Genomic DNA, 15384 nt, shown 5'->3' on the forward strand with positions numbered 1-15384 from the left:
CAATAGGCAGTGGTGACATTCGGCATCTGATGCAGTCCACATCAGATGCATTGCGCAGTCCACAAAAGATTGTGCTGAAATGTTGTAAGTGTTTAAGGTGCTACAGGACAGTAGCGTAGGTAAGCGGGGTCAAAGAACTATGTTTTGCTGGGTGCCTCACAGCAGCATGCAAGCAGCCCCTCCCCTCGAAGCCACTCCAGGCGCTAGAACGAAATAGAGGCAAGGGGAAGGGCAGCTCGCGCACCATTTTGAGGTGCCCTGCAAAACTTACTGCTTTGCACCCTGTTATGCCAAATCCCAATACACTGGGCCTTGTAAACCAGTCCAATCAATCAGAGTTGCCAATAAGCCAAGTTACAGTCCACAGTCAGGTTGCAGGTAGGTCAGTCCAATCCGTCAGGGTATCCAAATCAAAGTCCAAAGCCAAAGTCCAGTCACAATCCACTGTCTGATTCCCAATTCCATAAACCAAGTCAGTCTCCTCTCCTACCTCAAACCTGCACTCCTTCAAAACCCACCAAAACCTTTCTGCCTTAGGTGTCCCTATATACCTGAGGGATCTCCTTATGCTCTAGTGGCTGCAGCTCTGCAGCACACCTCCAGCTACCACCTGGGCTTTAATCCTGCATTTACTCAGAGCAAGGGGCACTGTGGACACCACACCCTATCTCCTCGGTAATATCTTCTGCAATTCCAATACACACCCCTCTAGCTACGCACTGCTGCAGGACTCTGTTGCTTTTGCTACAACAGATGAGCACAGCTACCTCCTTGGAAGCTTTACTCTTAGGAATATGAAGGAAGCCATAGATAAATACCCTGAAGAAACTGGCCAACCTAATCTACTTATCAGTGACTAAATCCATGGCGTAGTGCACAGGCGAAATGCTGGTTCCAGAGGCATAGCGCACTTTAGGATTGGGCTGCACATTTCCAAATGGCTCAGGCAGATATGTGATCTAGTAATATGGAAAAAACTAGCTATAACTAATGAGTTTTTTTTGGGGGGAGGGTTTGAGACATGGGCTTTTTTCATTAACTGTTGGAACAATATTTGCAAAAAGATTCTTGGAGAGAGTGGTGTATTTTCTGCTTCATGGCTTTTTTATTTTAAAAATTGTTTTAAAGGAAGGCAAATGTTGGAAATGTAAACTGGGAAATAGTATTCTTCAGTGCTAAGAAATGGAAATTACAATATAGATTTGTGGCAAAAGTTCAGCCAGGAAATATTTAAATGTCATCTTTCAAGAGGTGTCTATCATTTTTCCTGACATTCTGGCTCCTTTCTTTCCAACTGGCTCACGTTCATTCAGCCTTCAAGCAGGGCTTTTTGGTCAGTGCTTGAATGTACTCATGCAACACATTTAATGCTGAGCAACGTCAAGGAAAATACACTGATAACTACAGTGTAATAATCCTATGTATGATTATTCAGAAGTAGGTATGTTTGTGTTTAGTAGGATTTACTCTCAGGTAAGCGTGCAGCCCTAATAGTTCACAGAGCAAATTAGAGAATTGCAAGGTTTGCACAGATGCCTTATCCCATACAATAATATATGCTTGTGCTACAGGAAGGAAGGACTTATCATTATAATGAATGGCCTGGTGAGGAATCCCTATTCACAGCAGGGAAACAAAATACTGAATGTGATTATTGAGGCGTTTATTATTTAAGACCAAATACCATTTTAAAGTCAACTAATATAGATTATTACATCTTCCATGGAGGGATTCTTGCAATACCTTTGAGTTCAATAGTTCCTAAACTGGGGAATTCCTTCTGGCCCACACAGAGTTCAGGATCCAGTGGAGCAGAGTTCCACTGGTCCTTCCCCCTCCAGCCCCAGTTCCTCCCTTCACCCACCCTTCATCCCCCCATGGGTGTGCCTTATGGCACATTGTGACACCCAGTGCCAGCAGTAGGCTTGTACCGCCTGGGTTAAGGAGCTCATGATTGGCTCCTCTTTGTTTACAAATTTATACCTGGCTTTATCTCCCTGATGGGCATTCAAAGCAGCTTGCAAATATCATAAAAATACACACATTAAAATTTCCTAACAAAACAGTAAGACAACCTAAAAATATCCCTTAAATAAGACACCCTTAAAAATAACAAGAAAAAAAAAACAGAAAACCATCAGCAATCAATTTTAAAAGGCAGGCGCATATATATTGTCTATTCTAACTCTCCAGACACTTAATTTAAGTGGATATCTCCTGGTTCTGGTGTTGTGTTAGAGAGAAAAGAACATCCCTCTATCCACTCTATCCATCCCCTGCATAATTTTCTACATCTCAATCATGTCTTCCCCGAGGCACCTTTTTTCTAGACCAGGGGTGTCCAAACGTTTTAGCAGGAGGGCCACATCATCTCTCCGACACTATGTCGGGGGCCAGGGAAAAAAAAGAATTAATTTACATTTCAAATTTGAATAAATTTACATAAATGAATATATTAACGGAACAATAGATGGAACTTATATGAATTAATGAAGGTCTTGCAATAGCTCAGGGTCTATAAAAGGCCTTGCACAAAGCAAGGCCGGCCTTTCCTTTGCTGCCTCTGCTGCATCACAGATGTGAAACAGTAAGCAGTAGAGGAAGCCCTCGTTCCACAGCTCACATGAGAGGTCGAACAGTTGCCCTCATGCTGACAGCAGTTGCGTTTGGCCAGTGCAGGTCCATCAAGTCTCCAGAGGGCCAGAGGCTAATTGGAGACTGGGAGCTCCCTGCAGGCCACATTGGGAGTCCCCGCAAGTGGCCCCCGGGCCTGGGTTTGGGCACCCCTGTTCTAGACTAAAGAGCCCCAAACACTATAGCCTTTTCTTATAAGGGAAGTGCCCTAGCCCAGTAATCATTTTGTCACTCTCTTCTGCACCTCTCTTCTGTGTATTCTCTTTGGTAAGGATTCCTCTATCAGTTCTTCCCCAACCCCAAAGTTGTATTGTCTGATATCATCAAAATCCATTGGGATATTCTCCGATTTAAAATTTCATTAAAATTAATAGGAGTAGAAATGTGAACTCTAAGATCTATGTTTCAGATATCCCTGCCAAGGATTTGGTGATTTGCCCAAGGCCTATAATGTATCTTCACCTTCATTGTAATACAATATTGATCAATCTCAGAAGGTTGTTTTGAAGGCAGACATAAAGAAGATTGCAAAGCAAGTTGCCATTTCTTTTTTGAAATACTGGATAAATTAGTAGTTGTTGTATGAATAGGGAATAGTGAGTTCCCAAATAGTCTTGCATCCTTTTCACTGGCGTCGCTAGGGGGTGCGGGCCGCACTGGGTGACGCGCCGGGGGGGACGCATCCTGAGGGTAGGTTGTGCTAAAATCGCTGCATTAGGAGCTAGCTTGTCATACCATACACCATTGGATGTGGAATGTTCAGTGGAATGCAATGCAAAAACCAGAATTGAAATAGTTCCTTTCCTTCAAACGTTATGGCCAAAAAACCAGAAAGAAAAAATGCATGGATCCCTATAGAAAGTGAAAGTGAGCCATATCGTTTGTTTACTCATGAGTAGGCGTACTTGCCATAGTCCGTTGGAAAGGGCAGGCTGAGAGGACTCCAACGACGTCAGAATTGTCCTGATTCAATGAACGCAGTTCCCAAAAACACAAAAGGGAGAAGGTTCCTCCCTCCCAGCTACATTCTATTGAGCCCTATGGAAAGTGAAGCAGCCTCACGGTTGCCCTTACTCATGAGTAGGCAGACATGCCTTGGCTGGTGGCCAGGCCAGGCAAAGGGGAATGTGAGGACACCAGAATGGTCCCGATCTGATGGAGCTGGAGTGCAACAAATGCTCCAGAAGGCAGCCTCCCCCCCCCCCACTAAAAAGGACAAAGAAAAGAGGCTTCAACTGGTAAGGGGAATGTTTTCTATTTTGCACTTGCAAAGCCAGGTGGGTCTTTAGCTTGATATGCTTGAAATAGAAGAACTTTAAACTGGGCACTAGGGAGGGCTGAAGATCTCACTGATTCTTTTTTTTTTTGGGGGGGGGGGTTATTGCATGCAGGCTACAGAGTATGCTCCATTGACCACTATGGGACTTACTTCAGAGTAGACATGCATAGGATTGGGCTCACAGGCTGCAATCCTACCCACACTTTCCTAAGAGTAATGTCCACTGACCACAATAGGACTTACTTCAGAGTAGATTCACTTGGTGGAACAGAACTGGCTCCCCCTTATTTAATTATTTCTTTCATTTTAATTTATTAAATTATTTTTATTTTATTATTATTTATAATAATATTTATTATTATATATTTATTATTATTATTTATAATAATATATTATTTATTATATATTTTATTATTATATTATTTATAATTATTTATTTTAATTTGCTTGATGATGTCACTTCTGGTCATGACATCACTTCCAGTGGGTCCTGGACAGATTGTCATTCTAAAAAGTGGGTCCCAGTGCTAGAAGTTTGAGAACTGCTGCAATAAGATGTTAGCAAGTTGACACGGCGTGCGTGTGTGTGACTCTACAAGTTTTCAAAATCACTAAAATCAGAGTTTGGAGGACTAATGCCATCATGTTATATATCAATCAATGTGTAATTTCATGCAGAATGCAATGAAACAAACCACATCAAAATATCTGTGTTCTAACAAAAGGTACAGCCAAAAAACCAGTGGGGGCGGGGCGATGGTACATCACCACGCCCACCACCTGGGGCGTTGCCCCACCCACTGCATGGGGTGATACGCAGGCCTCCCACACCGGGTGACATGAATCCTAGTGACACCACTGATCCTTTTGAAAACAACTGCAGTACTTTCTATTTTCACAGCTCACATTTAGCTACTACTATTGTCTATCTAAACATCTGTCCAGGGTGGATCGGGAGACAAGGGAATTATTGTTTGATTAAGCAATGAAGCAAGTGAAGATAAAGCTATTATCCCTGAAGGGGATTGGTTCCTTGCCTCAATATGTGTTGGCCATCTGTGAGTTTTTCACCTGCAATCAGTTACAGCCCAGATGTTTTGCATTCAAAAAATGGAAAACTGTGAGGTTTTGAGTCTATAGGAAAACCTCAGGCCAGAAGGAGAGAGGGTTTTTTATGGTTTAGTCCCAAACTTAGATTTAACAGTGTTTTTATCAAATATGGTCAAACAATACAAAAAGCATTTCAATACATTTTCCATAAGTAAGCCCATCAAGCCAGTTGGATTGCCCAATCATATTTGGGCTTTATGACAGCAGAGTACCTGTTCCACTGTTGTAAATGGCTATACAGCAGCACACACAGTACAATACTAGCAGCCATTCCAACACCACTTTCCTAATGGCAGCTGTGTCTGCTGTCACAGCCGGTTATGTGCAAGACTACGAGTATGCCAGTGTAGGGGAAGGCAGTGGGAGGAACAGGATGAGGAGGGGGATGAACCAGGGAACACCTGCACAGGCAAGAAGTGGAACAGGGGAGAGAGGGTATGGGTCCCAACAGCACTCATGTGTTGTGTGCCAAGATCCTATCCCCTTTCCCTTAAGTTCCTTGGTACTGGCCAGCAAAATAGCTGGTGCAGATCTGAGGAGACTTGCTCCGGGGTGATAGAACAAAAGTTACCTTACTTCAATGAGTAAGGCTGCAATCCTAACCACACTTTCCTGAGAGAAAGCCCCACTGAACAAAATAGGTTTTACTTCTGAGTAGACCTGGTTAGGATTGTGCTCTAATTCCTGTTTTTTCATAGTTATTGGCCATTCATGTATTAAGTTCTTCATATTTTCCCCTTCACTTCCTACTTTTTTCTCAAGTGGATTTTAGGCACCCAGAAGCACAAATCTTAAATCGTGACACTGGACTGGGGATCAATTTCACTAAAAAATTTAATGTTTGGCAGCAAAGAGATGAGTTTGTTTTCAAAGAACTGGAAGCTATTTGAAAGACGAATGACTGGCAGCGCATCCTATGTATACACACCCTGCTTTACACCCCAGATTAACAGGCTCTGCAGGTGAATTTGGGTCAAAAGAAATATATTGATACGATGCCTCTGACAAATCACTTTCACCTCTCTCAAAAGCTGTTTATCTACTTCAAACTTCTCTCCTAACTGCATCCTATCACCCAAGTCAGCAAATGAAATCTGCATGTGCAAGCAGGAGTTGCAAACAGAGTCACTATAACAGCTGCAACCACACTGAGGGCCCAATCCTATCCAATTTTCCAGGGCCAGTGTAGCTGTACTAATGGGACATGTGCTGCATCCTGCGGTGGGGAGGCAGTCACAGGGACCTTTTCAAGGTATGGAACATTTGTTCCCTTACCTTGGGGCTGCATTGTGGCTTCCACCAGTGCTGCAAAGTTGGGCCCTGAGTCTCCAAAGGAGGAAGAACAGGGTGGTAGCAAGCTAGCAAAGCCACATTGCTGCCATTACTACCTTCTCTTCTGGGAGAATGACATAATGATGAAATGCAACATTGTGACATCACAATATCACTGCCCTAGGCTCCACTGTTTGTAGCAATGCCCCTGTATGAAGGAATTATATGGGTCAGTCCGATGATCCAGTATAACTTCACTGTGCAAGGCTACCTTCCTGTCAGTAATACAATATTTTCTCTTGTTCTGCTCATGTGCCTTTGCCCTTTCTGTTGAAATTACAATTAGCAGGGCGGTGATGGGGCAGGCAGAATGCAGGTGGGGAGGGGATGTAACTGGATAGGGAAGGGAGGCCACAACTGGAAAAGTCTATGGAACCCAGGTCTACCAGGCTTCCCAATGCAGATCTACCCACCCTGTAGACCTAACCTCCCGGTTGGCCCAGCCTCCATCTTTTGCTCTCCACTAGGCCAACTGAGATCCCAGGAAATTTCCAGGAACCAACACTTACTTCTACTACAGCTGTAGTCCCTGTGCTCCTATTCACTCCATGGTAAGCAAATCCTCAAGCCAAAGAGGTATTATAGCAGGTCAGTTTCCTTCCAGATTTGACACTGTGTTAAGGAGTGTCATATATGTATTCCTTGGCCTGGTGCATAAGGTTTGCAGAAGCAGGTACTGCCACGCAACTCACAAGAGTGCCCCCAGCACGCCATACATGAGGCCGACTCAGAGACAGCGTGGCAGCGGTGGAGCCCCTATAGCGAGGGCTAAAGGAATCCCGCATGGGCAGTGAGACTGGGTGAGATAGGAAAATGTAAGATCCCAGGAAATTTCCAGGCCCCCTTTTTGACCCTGGGCTATGACCTCATCTGTTATTTGTGCTATCTAGGCCAGAGCTGCATAAAAGCAAGCAACAGCAAGAAACAGTTATGTTCTGGCAGGGATGGAATTAAGAACAAGTACAGAGAGAGAATAGATACAAGGGATAGCATCATAGATCCCTGGAACCAAGCAGTAACAGGAACACAGCCATTGCCAGTGCAGTGCCAGGTTGCTGGGACCCCTGAGGCTACGCCCTGCACTGGGCCCCACCTGTGGTGTCTGCACTGGTGATGTGCAAAAGGTGATGTGCACAAGGGGGGGGTTACACCACTACTGACCAAAATTGCTAAAATCATGGTTTGAAGGAATAATACCATTCAATGTTATATACCAGGGGTGCCCAAACCCCGGCCCTGGGGCCACTTGCGGCCCTCAAGGACTCCCAATCTGGCCCTCAGGGAGCCCCCAGTCTCCAATGAGTCTCTGGCCCTCTGAGAGCAACTGCTCTCAGCGTGATGGCCAACTGTTCAACCTCTCACATGAGATGTGGGACAAGGGTTCCCTCCACTGCTTGCTGTTTCACATCTGTGATGCAGCAGTGGCAGCAAAGGAAAGGGTGGCCTTGCTTTGTACAAGGCCTTTTATAGGCCATGAGCTATTGCAAGACCTTCATTCATTCATACAAGTTCCATCTCTAATATATATTCACATATATCACATCTCTAATATATATTCACATATAATTTACATATATCATTTATGTAAATTTATTCAAATTTGAAATGTAAATTCTTTTTTTTCTAGCCCCCAACACAGTATCAGAGAGATGATGTGGCCCTCCTGCCAATTAGTCTGGACACCCCTGTTATATACCATCATGTTAAATGCCATTTGATGGGTAATTTACAGCAGAATGTAATGAAAAAACTGGAGTGAAATTCTGTCTTCTATCAGAAGATATAGCCAAAAAAACAGTAGGGGTGGGGCAATGGTGCATTACCACACCCACCACACAGGTCGTTGCCCTGCCTAATGCATTGGGGTCTGGCCTAGCCAGGTGGGCCCTCTGGTGGGCATGTGTCCTCAGTCAGTACCTGGATCTGGCTGGCCACTTATGCCATTCCTGAAGAAACGGCGTAGGATGAGGGCAGAGCCAGAGACTACAGTCAGGATCCATGCCTGGAATGGAGAAATAGAATCAAACCACAAAGCAGACAAAAAGAAAACCACAGACCATCATTCAACAGGATGGTGGTTATGAACCAAAGCAGTTCCAGGGGAAGAATCAGAACAAATTACTCATACAGAACGTTAATCTTGAGCGAGTATGGGAGTATGGGCTAGTATATCTCAGAGTAGGATGACAGACAGTGAATCAGATGTCCAGTAGACCTTGTAGCCAAAAGGGTGACTGGTAGTCTTGGGACTCAGTTGCAGTCTGAATTCTCATAAACTGGCCCTTTATATTCCTCTGGTATAGTCTCCAATAAACCCAAGTCCTCCGGACTCTTACAAAATCAATTTCCAAGGGATTTAAACCTTCCTAAATGATTCTGCAGAACATGATGGGATGCTTTGGCTTGTACTAGAATTATTAGCAGTTATCATCCTGGCACTTCCCTAGTGCCATAAATAGGGATGTTTTCTTGCTTCAAATCTTACATCAGTTGTGGCTCATGTGAAAACGCTTTCTATGTGCTTCATTATAACCAGTGATTCATCTTTTAGGTCCATTATCCGCTCATAGAACAAAGCCATAAACTTTCACTGGAAAATATATTCTATTGGCTTGGTTTTCAGAACAGTAGCTACAGTGGTCTGTGGTAGCAAAGCTTTGCCAAAACCTGTAAAGATTTCTGTAGCACCTTAAGGCTAACAAATATATTGCAGTTTTGGTAAGGAAGAAGAACCTCTTCCATCAAATGCAGGCAGTTTTGATTTCTTATTTGGGAATGCAAAGAGCTGCTCCTTGGGGTGGAAATGTTCAACCTACAGATCCTGAAGCAATTCTTGTGGTATATTAGCTGCGAGGGCACACTTGCATAGGTAAGAATAGTACATTGTACCAGGAAGTTTGAATTCTCAGTCACCTTCTCCAGAAGCTTTACTGAATAGCAGAATAACACAGTGTTGATGCTATGAATGAAAGTACTGTTATATGTAGTCATTAAAAGCTGTGGAATGGTAAACTGTAAGTGTTAAGAAAATAAATAGAGCATTGGCTACAACTACTATTTCTTCACCAGGTTGTTTGTTTTTTTTAAATATCATCCACTATGAAGAATGTTATGTTCATATTTGGTCAAAGAAAAGCAATTTTTTCAGAAATATTAGAATTTTTCTATTAAAACCATCTAGTTGGTTATGCTTTTAGATGTAGAATGCATGTCATTTTAAAGTAATTTGTTGCAGTGGCATATACAGAGATGAAACAGCAGAATGAACACATTTGAGCAGGTTTATTAACATGACCATGCACAGTGTTAAAGACAGAGCTGTAAAGAGCATGCCTAGGCTTTCATTATTGATAATGATTATTGATGATGCAGTTTGATGGCTGCAGATAAGATAATTTGTCCAAAAACCTCCACTTATCTGATGTGCAGTGCATATCGGACACCAGGGAAGATTCCGAAGTAATGTTTTTGCGAGAGTGACAACAAGCTCCCTCCAAGAATGGGCAGGAGGTCTGGTCTAGAGGGTAGAGCCTCCATTTGCCTGAAGATTAACATCCACAAGGTCGCCAGTTCGAGGCCACCGGCACCGTGCGACCTTGAAGCAGCTGGCAAGCTGCAGCTGAGCTGTTCCATCTGCTCGGAGCGTGGGAGGATGGAGGCCAGAATGTTAAACCAGATCGGAGTGTAACATCTTGAATGTGGTGGTTCTTGAAAGAGAGAACCTTCTTTCAATTTGTAAAAATCCCTGCGTGGATTTAATAAGCCTGCCTGTGTAAACCGCCTTGAATAAAGTCTTGAATAAAGACCAAGAAAGGCGGTATATAAATACTGTATATTATATTATTATTATTATAAGAATGGAAGGAGCATTCCACTAAAGCAGTGGTCTTTAACCTTTTTTATGCCATGACCCCAACAAACAAAGTATGAAATTGGAGACCAACTGTGCACCCCGCCCTCTTCCCAGTACCCACAGTCAGAGCTGAAGATCCACCCACCCAGCTCCTATTGCCGCCCACTCCCCACCCCGTAACACCCTCCCAGCACTGTTCATATAACCAAATATTCTTATTAGAGAGAACAGAAGAAGTTACCATGAAACCTGGCACTAGCAAAAGCTATTTTAGCACAATTGATAAGTACCTGGGCAGAACTGGGACACAATCTTCTGGTTCCCAAAGGAGTACACCAGATGTCTCCCCCTGTTACCTGGTGGTGCTCTAGTCCAGTGGTCTTCAACCTTTTTTGCTCCTGTAAGTTGCTGCAACCCCACAACCAAGGCTTTGAAACCCCATTGGGGTCTTCAACCAAGGCTGAAGAACACTGTACTAATGCATGTTGCCCCTTCAGGTCACCCAGAAGCCCTTTATGTGGGCAAAATGTTCCCTTCATTCTGGGAGGAAGCTTGGGTTCATGGAAGCATTACTCTGGATGCCGCCCTTATAGTGCTGCTAATTCCAACCTGACTACTGTCTTGTATTGGCAGGTTTACAAATGTTGCTGCGTCACGAGACCATGCATTGCTACAATGTGGGTAAACATGTGGAACAAATCAAGCATGACTAAAAGATTGTGTATCCATAGTGTGGCCTGTGATTCACTCTTAGGCTGTGATTCATAGAAAGCACTTAACTTCAAAGCAATCCCACAGTGAACCACTCCAGAGCTAGCATGCATTTGAAATGCTTGGTAGAATGTAGTCTAACAATAATTTCACATGTCACAAAACTAGTCCCAGATCAGACCAACATAGGAATTATTAGCCCAAATGTGTATTAAAGAGAATCAGATATCAGACAGAAATAGGTGATGAGCGGCTGGCTGAGTTAACCAGTCCTAGAATCTTTCCAGAAGGAAGGTAACCATTGGCAGTCTGTGTTTTGCCTGAGTTTATTTCATACATCTATGCCTGCCTAGCTCAGGGCCAATTTCCCAGTGGGTGGCAACAGCAAACAGGTGCCCAGTTAATAAATTATATATCACCTTACTATTATTAACCAAATATCATAGTTACAAGGATCATTGCTGTATTTGCGATGGATCCACTCTGGATCCAGAGGACACTCTGTTCCAGAACCACCATTCAGAGCGTGATACCATAGTCTTCTGAGACTGAAGGATGCCAACACAAAGGGTGGGTGGAAAGAAAGAAAGAAAGAAAGAAAGAAAGAAAGAAAGAAAGAAAGAAAGAAAGAAAGAAAGAAAGAAAGGGGGTGCTCTGGAGAGGACAACTGGATGCTTGTTTACTTGCACAGAGAACCTGACACATATTCATGATTGTTTAGTTAGTATCATGTTTCGGCAGATTTTTAATTCTAAGGATGTCACACGAGCATCCTTAGAAACAAACAGCACCAGTCATATGCATGCAAACATACAGCACCAGTTGTATGCAGTTCATCCATACTAGCACACACAGAAAAATATGCTAATCATGCAATCTGGGAATGGCCAACACAGAACATCCTCCAGGATCATCGCGCCACCATTGTGCCTTACTCCCCTCACGACATATTCAGATTATAAACCAAAGGCACACTCCCAGATCATGTTTCCTCCTTCAGCTGCATATTGAGGCAACGTGAGACTGCACACACTGTCCCCATCCCACATGCTTAACCTCCGCATGTTTGGCAGAAGGTCTGATGCACAAAGGGATTTTGTGGCTGGCATGCAGAACTCATACTGGGGCAGGGCTATGGGCATGGTCCCAATTCCCCTTCCACATGCTCATTATATGCATGGAAGTAAGAAGCTGGTGGAGTATTTGTAAGGCCACATTAAGGCCCAGTTTACGCAGGCCTCAGAATTGAGCAGTAAAGCTTTTCCTGGACTGTACCACTTCAGGCTGCAGGGAGGAGGCTGCATTGTCTGAAGGCTTCCCAGTGTAAAAACCACTCTTGGCCCCTGAAAAAGTAGCATGGCAAGGAAAAGGGTTCTGGCTGGTCTTGTCCCTACTACTCTCCTATGCGCAGGGAGTATGTTTTTCCCCCTTTATGCTGGGGTAGGAAAGCATTTATAAATGCAACCCACCTCCTTCAGCTTAAAATAGTTTAGTCCAGAAAAACCATTTGCTGTATGATTTTGCTGAGTATACCAGCTGATCTTTGGGATTTCTCAATACCCAAGTCTAGAGCTCCTATAATTTCACTGCACAGCATCTAATAGTCTTATGACCCAGTGATGATATTCTAGCCCAGCATTTCCGAAACTGTGGGTCAGAACCCACTAGGTGGGTTGTGAGTCTATTTCAGGTGGGTCGTGTAGCACCTAGCTCAGCTGCCATTGGAAATACAGAGCTGAAAACACAAGCTGCAGAACTGCTGGGCAGGGTGGACTTTCGGTGGGAGACAGGCATTTTGCTTTGACCTGAATAGGTAGGAAGATGGAACGCTGGGAGGGCTGTATGGCTGGAGAAGGATCCAAGTCTGCATTCTGCATTCCGAGCTGGAATGTTTTAATTCTGAGCTATGCAAAATAACAGCACAAGTGTGCTGTGTTATGGGACCTTTGGCAGACCATGGCTTAGGTTTGAAGCCTAAATTGATGATGTCATTTCCAGCCATGACATTGTTTCTGGATTAATGACATCACTTCTGGTGGGCCCTGACAGATTGTCATTCTAAAAAGTGGGACCTGGGGTGAAAAAGTTTAAGAAACACTGTTCTAGCTTAATATTTGGGCACAATTGTTTCAAAGTCCTGTGAATCCTCTAGGACCTTTCCAAATGTAAATAAAATGTTCAAACAGAGTTACTGAAACAGAAGTTCTTGTTCTGAAAAGGACCTTTGTCAAACTGCCATGATTCCAAAAGAACCAGCCAATGGCAGAAAAGCAATTCTGTAGTCTTTTTATCTTTGTAGCCAAGTCCTGAAGATCAACTGTTTTAAAAACAAGGAAGCATGAAGTCACTTTTCCTGGCAGGCAAACACGTAAAACTTCCGTTCACTTAAGTAGCTATATTAGCATCCTAGGGAAAAACTGGGCACAGTCTTCAGTGCTGTCACACAGGGGACAAACCAGCCCCAATAGACAAAGACAAACTTCGCTCTTATCTATCCTATTGTGCATGTGCCAAGAAGGCATATACTTACATTATGTCACTATGCATACCCTAAACAGCTGTGCATGAAATGTTGGCTCATTCATGTAGATTTCTGTTTTACATCTTTTATCAGTATACTATAATCTACATCTATATCTACATGAGTTATCTACATGCTTGGAAATCTACATGAGTGAGTCTAAACCAGTGGTTCTCACACATTTAGCACCGGGACCCACTTTTTAGAATGAAAATCTGTCACCAGAAGTGACATCATGAAGCAGGAAAATTTTAACAATCCTAGACTGCAATCCTACCCACACATACTCAGGAGTAAGTCCCATTTACTATCATTGTTAAAAGCATATACATGGTAGCTTGTTAAAAATACAGGTCTGCAACATTTCCCCAATTGCAGTCACATACTATGGGAGCATCAAGTCTAATATATTACAAATAAAATATTGAAATGAATGGGGACCCAAATGAAATTGACTCACAACCCACCTAGTGGGTCCCGACTCACAGTTTGAGAAACACTGGTCGATGCCAATAGCTTTCTAGCTACATATGCATATACATGCAGTATTGTTACCAAAAAGGGCTGTTATGTTTTAAGGGGAATTATTATATTACCCTTTTGGAAACTTCAGGATTGCAGGCTAGATAACAAGACAGCGTAATGCAGAGATAATCCCTTGTTTAGCTTAAAGAGGAGACTGGGAGAAAGATAACTTTCAATCAACGATTATATTTTTATTACAAAAACACACAGGTAAACATAATGCACATGGAAAATGGTAAGTATATGTTTCTTGGTTCCTAGTACTTGGATCCTGTGTACCTAGCTTTATGGTGGTTGCATGTGCCGTGTATTTGGTGCATCCAAAGAAATTAGAAAAGGATAGGTTGTAGGGAAGGATTTTAGGGGTCCCTGGTCTGCATAACCCAGTTGCTAACTAAGATGGGGAGAGAAGGGGAGAAATAGGTAGGATAGAAGGGAGAGAGTTCCAGACGCAAGATATAGTTACCTGTCCTGAGAAGCAGTTGGGGGGGGGGGTGGAGAATCCTATGGAGGACCTCTGCCTTAAGGGCAGCCGGAGAGAGAGAGCATGTGCTCAGAGCCTCTCTTTTAAAAGGGTTTTTGCTGACCTGGATGCTGACCTAGAATGACCCAGATGTGTCTCAGAGCTGATCTGGATTCGCATGCCCACTACACACAGTGGGGCACGTGGAATATGTAAAACATTGAAAGGATCAAGAAGTCAGTTATCAGCAAGGACTGGCTTCCTATGTAGGGGAACTCGGCCAACCCCTGGAGGCAGTTTGCATAGGGTAGACTTCTTCCTCCGGAGGTGCCAGCCGACTTGTTTTGCATACAGGGTGAATGGATCAGGAGACACTTTTGCATATAGCTAAGTGGGGGTTGTGCACTCCATGTGCTTGTGGCTTGACTTGATTGTGGCCTGTATGTTGAGGTTTGGCCTACATGATATTTTAGTAACCAGATATAAAATCACAACTTAGGAAAAAGGGATTTTAACGTAACAGTATTTCCACATCCACCCCAAAAAAACTTTCAAATGGTATGACTATACAGGAAATCTGCATGCATGAACAGCTGTTGCCACTGACAGCCATGATAACTTTTTGTGACTTTGAATAGAGCCTGGTTTAAACTTGACATCTCATAAGACTGTACCATTCACATACCTGGTAAATCACATATGGTATACCCCATACAACAAATCACTTAAGCCAGGTTCTTTCCATGAAATCTAATGGAAACACATTGTCAATTACAGCTGGAAAACAATAAACTCGCATGTAAACTGTTTGTTATATTGGGGGGGGGGGGGAGTGTTGCTTGCTCAGCTGCACCTACTGTCTCTCAGAAACCCCATCAGGGAAATTAAGAATTCTGGAAAGAATAACAACCTGCAGCGATGTCATTGCCACCAATTTTAGCCGCCTACTTCTTACA

This window comes from Tiliqua scincoides, chromosome 1, assembly GCF_035046505.1.
Source record: "Tiliqua scincoides isolate rTilSci1 chromosome 1, rTilSci1.hap2, whole genome shotgun sequence".
In the NCBI taxonomy this organism is placed as follows: Eukaryota; Metazoa; Chordata; class Lepidosauria; order Squamata; family Scincidae; genus Tiliqua; species Tiliqua scincoides.